Source organism: Cololabis saira, chromosome 21 (assembly GCF_033807715.1).
Source record: "Cololabis saira isolate AMF1-May2022 chromosome 21, fColSai1.1, whole genome shotgun sequence".
Classification (NCBI taxonomy): Eukaryota; Metazoa; Chordata; class Actinopteri; order Beloniformes; family Belonidae; genus Cololabis; species Cololabis saira.
In genome coordinates, this window is record NC_084607.1 from 15,330,642 (window position 1) to 15,338,751 (window position 8,110).

The following is an 8,110-nucleotide window of genomic DNA, read 5'->3' on the forward strand; positions in this document are numbered from 1 at the left end:
ATTATTGTTTTTTACAAGCTTTATTGAGAAAACACTCATACAATACAAAACAGCGTTACAAATACAAAAACATTATTTTTATTATGTTTTATACCAAGTACGTAGAGGTGCACTAAATAAAAACCCAAACATATGTAGCTTAATAAAATAAAATGAAATTCAATAGACTGATATGTTCATTTTAATACATTTATTAAAATTAGGGTTACCACCTTTAAGAAATAGGAATAAGGGACGCCCTATTTCAGCAGCACAGGTACCAAAAAAAGGGACATCCCCAAAACTTCTAAAATACATAGAAATGTATTTATTTTATATCAAAAAACAAAATGCTTTGATTTAAAGTTTAAAGTGCTTTAATAGCATTGAACTTGCATGACTGTACAGACAGCCAACCATACTAGCAACTGAAATAGCCTCTGCTCCTTTGCTATGTATGTCCACATCAGCCAAGATGTATAATATACATACAAGTGAAGGACGGAAAATTAGAATATGGTGTAAAAGTTAATTTATATTCAACTTAAAAGGTGAATCTCATATATTACCTTGTCTCATTACATGCAATGATATTTTAAGCCTTTATTTGTTATAATTTTGATGATTGTTTATTGATTTCATAATATATTCTAATTTTTTTAGATTTTTTATTTGGGGTTTTCATAAACTGTGAGCCATAATCACCAAAATTATAACAAATAAATGCTTGAAATATCTCACTTTGTATGTAGTGGGAAATAATATATTTGTTTCACCTTTATTTGAATTTACAACGAATGAAGTTTTGCAATATATTAAAATTTTCCGACCTTCACCTGTATATTATGACATAAATAAGAGCATAATATGGGTCTGTATTGGTTCAGTACAGAACGCAACTTTTAATTCCCAATTACAGAACAATTCCGTATTTCAAGGGGTGGCAAGGTGCTGCTGCTCTGTCTGTACATCAGAGCCATCACAATTCTAATTTAAAATTGCTCTGATGTACAGACAGAGCAGCAGTGCTGCTTCTGGGGATCCAGTAAAAACACGAAGCTTCACTTTATATTCAGACAAACTAATATTGCAGCTACAACTGTTAGATGTCATCTATTAAACCAACATTTATCTTCCTAAATGATTTATTTCAGCCAGTGGTAATTTTCCACAGAGCTGCAGGTCAGTTCATTGGATCACTTTTCCCCGGGACGACGGCGCAGGTTGACCCGGCGATCACGTCTGTACTCCGGCCGTGAGCTGCTGCTGCCGAGCCGGCGGCTCTTCTCATCCCCGAAAACATTGGAGCAAATTTCTTAACAGGCGTTATTTGGATAAACTGAGCCCAGGTTGGGGATCTTAACGGTTACTTTTACGCCTGAAAAAATATTAAAACGTAATAAAGTGCCATATTAACAGCGCTACAGCGGAAATTAAAACAGCTTTTAGCTTACTTTTAGCTCTCGGCTTCCGCTGTCGTTTTGGTGCGAAATGCATTCTGGGATACTTGGCTGCATACTGCTGTGTGAACGGTCTGCTGGAGCGGCGTAGTGAATCGTTCATTTAGTAGGCAATATACAGTACATACTGATGCAGTATGTAGCATGTAGTACGTTAGTATGCGATTTCGGATACAGCTGTCTTGAGTTCTTGTTTGACTTTCCTGCTTCCCATCGGCCCTGATCGCCTACACCTGTGTCTCGTTAACGCTTTTGTATATCTGGTCTTGTCTTTCCCTTGCTCCCTGCTGGGCCATACGGTTTCCTCCGTGTTTTCCATGTCAGGTTTTGGTAGTTTATTTTGTCACGTTTATGTTCTGGTTTTTGTATCCTGCTTTGGTTTTGTTTTGGACAAATAAATCACTACTTTTTGGAACTCCTGCCTTCTGGTCTCCTGCATCTGGGTCCTACTCCAACCGCCCCCTGACATATTATCAAGCAGCTCATTTTGCTTGAACTGGTTGACTCATTCAGCACTAAACTTTGGGAGTGTACTATTTTTTTCTTTTCACTTTAGAAATGTTTCTGTATGTTTACACATGCTGCATTTGAATGTACAATCCTCCCCATATCGAGGCCATTTAATTAATCAATCTCTTAAAGGAGCTTGAGGCCGGATTGTGGCAAGATTTATGAAAAAAATCCGTATACATTTTAAGTTTTCTAGTAATAATGTCAGATGAAGCGTTCCAAACCCAAAAGAGTGAGCCCTCTAGTGAATCTCTCCTTTGCCTTGAACAGGCTGTGTGCTGCAAAATGTGCTGCAATTCGGTCCCGAATTTCCCGCGCTGGCCTGCGGATGTGACGTCACATGACGCTACATGTGCGTTCTCCCCGTTCTCCCGTGCCGGCTTCACTGTTGGCTGCAGTACCCCCAATGGCCGTCGTGGTGAAGGGTGGCGCTATAGAGTCTCATTTCTTAAAAGGAGCCTCAAGCTCCTTTAAATGACGATAAATCTATTCCGTCCATTCATTCATTTTCCCACGCAACCCACACAAGCAGGAGGAGAACATGCAAACTCCACACAGAAAGTCCCCCCGCTAGGGAGTCGAACCGGGAACTTTCTCACTGTGAGGCAACAGTGCTAACCACTAAGCCACCGTGCTACCCGATAAATTAAAATAGGCATATCACCATTTTATTTGAAACATTTTAAAAGTGTTTATATTAATTATTTTTTTAGTGAGAGGTTCCGGATATGCCCAAATAAGTACCGGCACAGAAGGAGGCCAAAATTTGGAGGTGCCAGATCTCGTTCAGGCAGGATCCGGCTCAGTGTTGTTCAGAATGACAACTGTATCCTTCAGCAGAGACGATATATGTTCAATAAACTGAAAAGTAAAAGGAAACAGTGATGACTACATAAGGCAGAAGATGAGATGTTAGAAGAATGGTCCTAGTAGCTCAGAATATTACACTACTGAAGAGTTCTTCATTCTTAAAAACTTCTCACATGTTGTATCAGCAGTGAAGAAGGCAACAGGGTCTTTAGCCCTCAAGCTTGGCCACAGTCAGTATTGTTGAGAGCAATGCTAGGATGTTTGCTGATGATATCACAGCAGAGTATGCCAAAAGGTACAGAGCTATACATGCCAAGCTATACCAAGAAGAATATGACACAGGTGTTAATCCAAGTTGTGAAGCTCTTGAGATCTTACATGGAAAACCAGCAACATACTGTATTTCAAAGAGAATGCTAAGAATCTCCCCACTCAAGAGAACTATGCTGCCCTGGCTAAGGTAACACTTGCTTTATCCATTTAATTCAACAGGAGAAGAGAAGGAGATGTGTCACGGATGTTACTGTCTGCCTTCAGGTCCAGGAACAAGTCGGTGTTGCATGATGACGTGGCCTGGTTTGCTTGACTCCATTCAAGAGGAAGATGTACGAGTACTTTGAAAGAGTGGAGATCCGCGGGAAAAGGTCGAAGATGGTCCCTGTCTTGTTAAAACCATCAATGGTGAATGCTATGGCGCGTCTAGCTGAGATACGTGAAAGCTGTAATGTATCAAATGATAATGTATTCATGTTTGGAAGACCAGAAGCCATGTTGGCCTACAGAGGGGGGGGTTCTTTCATAAATACACCAAACTTTGTGGTGCCAAACACCCTAAGCACTGACTTCAGCAAAGCTTCGAAAACATATTGCAACAATGTCACAGGTCTGGAACCTTGAGGAAAATGACTCTGACCTACTCTGACCTACTTCAGCACTACCATTATATTCGCATTCACAGACAACACTATCGCTTACCCCAAAGAACTTCTAGCAGCTTGGTAGAATGAGCAAAGTGCTTCTGGCTATGGAAAGAGGGACTGTGTCACAGTACAAAGGGATGACACTGGAGGACATCGAAATTGACCCTGAAGGTTTGGGCATGTTCTTAATTTTTGATGTATTTGCAGTAAAAGGTTGTCAAAGGAAACCTAGTGAATGGTTGTAATTAGGGGTGGTAATTGATCATTAAGAAAGTGGGGTCCTGGGGGGTAGGGTATTGATACATTAATAAATGTGTCAACACTTCAAATGTCCTAAAACAATTCCTCTATTTTTTTTATTTTAGTAACTTCTTTTTATTTGTCATCTCCAAATGAATCTTGATAAACTTCAGATAAAGAAATATGCAATGCAATACAATCCAAATAGAAAACAGATGTACTACAAATACATGAACAAATTAATAATCCCCAAGAAAAGGTGTTTTAAGACATCACAAATGAATAAATATTCTGCCACTGGGGGGTATTTTCCTTTGTTCTTATCTCATCTTTACTTCCTTCGTAATGAAGCAACATACAAACATTACTCCAGCAGGGGGCAGCCTTCTCAAATAAAACCTGAAGTTCACTGAGGAGTTTACACACAAGTGTGTTTATGATCTAAAGTTTACAAAAAACACGGACAAGATGACTCCAACATTCATTCATTTTATTGTGAAAAATATCTCTTCATACGCATTGCCTTGGACAGATGTGAACCGTGTTTGAGCCAAACGTTATCTGGGAGGGGACGTGAATATTAGGGTGGAAAATGAGTGACCAAATGAGTTAGACTGGTTCATGGATCATTGAAGCTTATGAATATTGGACGTATTTAAATGACTTGCTTTCTCTTTTCTTTGCAAAAAAGCTTAAAACAGAAGCAAAATGACACTCAGTGCAGTTTTTGTTTTTTCTTTCATGCTCATGCGAGCAGGATGGTGAGTCACAGCTCATAAACTGAGATGGCCTGTTTTACATCCGGAGTTTCTTACACTGGATGGCTGGTGATCTTCTGTCTCAGTATATCTTTGTTGTGATTAACCATATTTTATCACCATTGTTTTTGTGCCGTCAGATTTACAGTTTTTTGGGGGGATTTTTTGCATCTTTGTGATCATTTTCTGTCTCTTCATGGTCACTCATGTTGTGCGTCGCCCATGTGAACTCTGAACTTATAAAATGTATGAACATTTTGTGATTATGAAGTCCAGTAAGGCCAGACTGCTTCCTGAAGTCAGTTTTATGACCCCCTGCGGCTAACTTCTGGTTATCTCGGCCGGGCTCGAGATAGTCCGTTTACGACCCCCGCTGCATGGCAGATGAAAGCAGGACAGCAAAACCCAGTAAACCAGGCCTCGGAGGGGGGGGTGCTGCCCCTTTGAACAGAAGAAAACTTCGAAACCCTGGTCAACCCCCCAAGCCTGAAACCGGCTTTAATGGGCCTCCTAAAATGGCCACGTGCCATGAACTACAACCCCCAGCATGCCTTGCGTGGGGGGGGGTGGCGCCTACAAGCGGCGCGCATCCAATCGCAACGAGGCACTGATGACGTCACCGCAGCGCGCGTAGGATCAAAACGCTGCGCTGCTCCTCAACTCACTCTCTTCTCCACTTCATCTCATCCGAGCTGGATCTTTTGGCTGCGTGCCAAAGATCCCATCTCCTCCTCCCCCCCTGGGAGGGGGGAGAGAAGATCCAGCGGAGCGTTGCTCCACGGCCGGCCCATGCTCTGCACGCCCTCGCTCCAGCTTGGCCTGGAGATCCGCTGCGGTCACGGAGCGAGGCAGCGCTCCGGCCCTCCTGCTCCTCCTAACCTTTTCTCTGCTTGAGTTCCCTTAGCCCGGAAGCCAGATTCTTCCAGATCCGTGAGCCCGCGCCTTGGTGAAAGACGGCGACGGCCCTGATTCCAGTGGACTGTCCTCGCACGCCTGGAGGCGCGCCAAGAGGCTCCGTGATCGGAGAGACCTGCCCGGCTGTGAGACGCAGAAAGACTGCATCTCTTTTCAAAGGAGGAACGTGGAGAGCAAGCTGAGCGGCTGCCCGCCCCGGGGAACCCCTGCAGGATCGTCCTGCCCGTGGGGTCTCCACAGGACTGAGCCGAGCCGAGCCGCATGGTGGAGCCAAGAGAAACGAGGCCGCATCGGACTGGAACCTCGACAGAACCCGCAGCTTCCCGATCCCGACCGGAAGGCGTGAGGTTTTGAGTCTGGGTGTATGAGTTTAACTGGGAGTGTTACAGAGCTAAATCTGTGGTCAGAGCTGAGATTACATCAGCATCATTACCATGACTGTTGTCATTAATTTGTAGTCACTACTTTCTGCTAGTCATTCATGTTTTAAAGCGCTGTTTTCTGCCGTAGTCACGTTTAAAACACCGGGAGTAACATCCGGTCTAGATCTGCACGGGGCGTGGTTACAGTCCCGCCATCTTTAAAAAACGCAACCATCTTTATGCAGCCACAATATTTTAAACCGTACATGTTTGTGATATCATTTTTATTATTGCTTTGATTTCTTTTTCCCATTCCATGCATTTAACTTTCATTTCATTTTTATTGATTGTTGTTTTCCTAGTTAATTAATTGTTTTATAATACTTAAGTTCTGCCATCAGGTTTATTTGGGGTGTTGCGTTTATCATCTTTTGACACCTGTATGTAAATAAATCCTGATTGATTTTTAATGAGTGGTTGTTGTTATTTCATGCAAGATTTGGTCACAAATTGATTTGTTTAAGCAGAGCCTAGTGCTCGAATTTCACCCTTCAATTACTGTATTAGGCATAAACCTTAATTTATGAGACTGATTTTCTGCTGTTTAGTTATCATTTTCTCCGGAGTAAGGCCCCGGAGTGGTGCCCCTACGAGAATTATTATCATTTTGGTAATACAATTTGATAAATAGTCAACTTTATTAATTATTAATAATTATTAATAATATTCATTAATAGCCTTCGATAACTGGACAGCCAAGCTACCTGAGTTGCACAACACTCAGTACAAGTTCACGCCTCATTCATCTCCAGAGCCTTCAAGCCCCTCTGGCTCCTCTGTATCAGAGTCAACATGGTGCCTGTCACCAGTTAGTCAGCTGGAGTTTCTTTCAGTTGTTTGACCAACCAGTTGATTTATTCATTATCTGTCCAGTCTTACATGTTAGAAAACCAACCAGAACCAGTAATGCAGGGAAATGAATGAGATCAGCATGTACAAATTAAGCTGTTTGAACTAATTTAGTGCAGAAAATCAGAGGTATGATCCCAGGCTTCCTTGTCCCTCGGTTAAGAACGTCCCTCCAACGTCCTCATGGATGTGGGCATTAAGTCCAATAAAATCCATCATCTAAACCAGTGTCTCCCAACCTGGGGTCCGGGCCCCCCCTGGGGGGGCGCCAGCGATCTCTGGGGGGGGGCGCGAAACTTTGTCTGCTTTGAAATTATGCAGTTGTAAAAATTATATTTGCGAATGAGTCATTCATAAGACATTGTTAGGAATAATTTATGAATGTCTTGAATATCTTTTGTGTTTTTTATACACTGGTGACAAACACAGGAAATTATTTCATTCCTTATTATATCATTACTCAACATTTAATCTACTCCGACAGGTTGTTAAAGGAAAAATGTTAAAAAATGTTGGTCTCATATTAAAAGACATTTTTCAGAAATATTTTTATGTCCTTTTATGTCCTTTTGTGCGTATTTTATACATTGGTGACATTGGAGAAAAACAAAGTCATATGTATACAGAGTAAACCAAAGAGAAATGTATTAAAAAAAACATAATTAATGTTCATTTTTTTAATTAAAGACTATTTTGGTGCTAGTACGTACGGGTCGGGGGGCCTGGCTGGTCTTAGACACAAGTAGGGGGGGCTCCAAGGAAAAAAGGTTGGGAACCACTGATCTAAACCACCTTCCTATTGACGGTTACGGGGGTCTGCTGGAGCCTGTACCACCTCTCTGCAGGAGAAGTCAGGGACAGATCACCAATATATCATCGAGTCCCATCCCAAGAAGTTGTCTTGGATTAAAGTCCATCATATTATTCCCATTGTTTGACTATCTTTAGAATCAAAGGTGACTCCATTAGGACAACACAAAACATCTCATGATAACCTACAACCTTTATGCATTTTACCAACTAAAGTGTGTAAAGATATGTGAGATGCAACCAGTTTTGGATGTTTACCGTGCCACCGATGGATGTAGTGGGAGAGGAGCGGTCTACCGCCCGCAGTGGAGGGGAGGAGGAGGAGGGGGGTCCCGGGTCACACGAACCCCAGAGAGAGGACCAGGCTGCAGACCAGGCAGGGCCTGAGTCAGATGACCCTTATAACAGCGACCCAGGCCGCTGGGGAAACAGCGTTA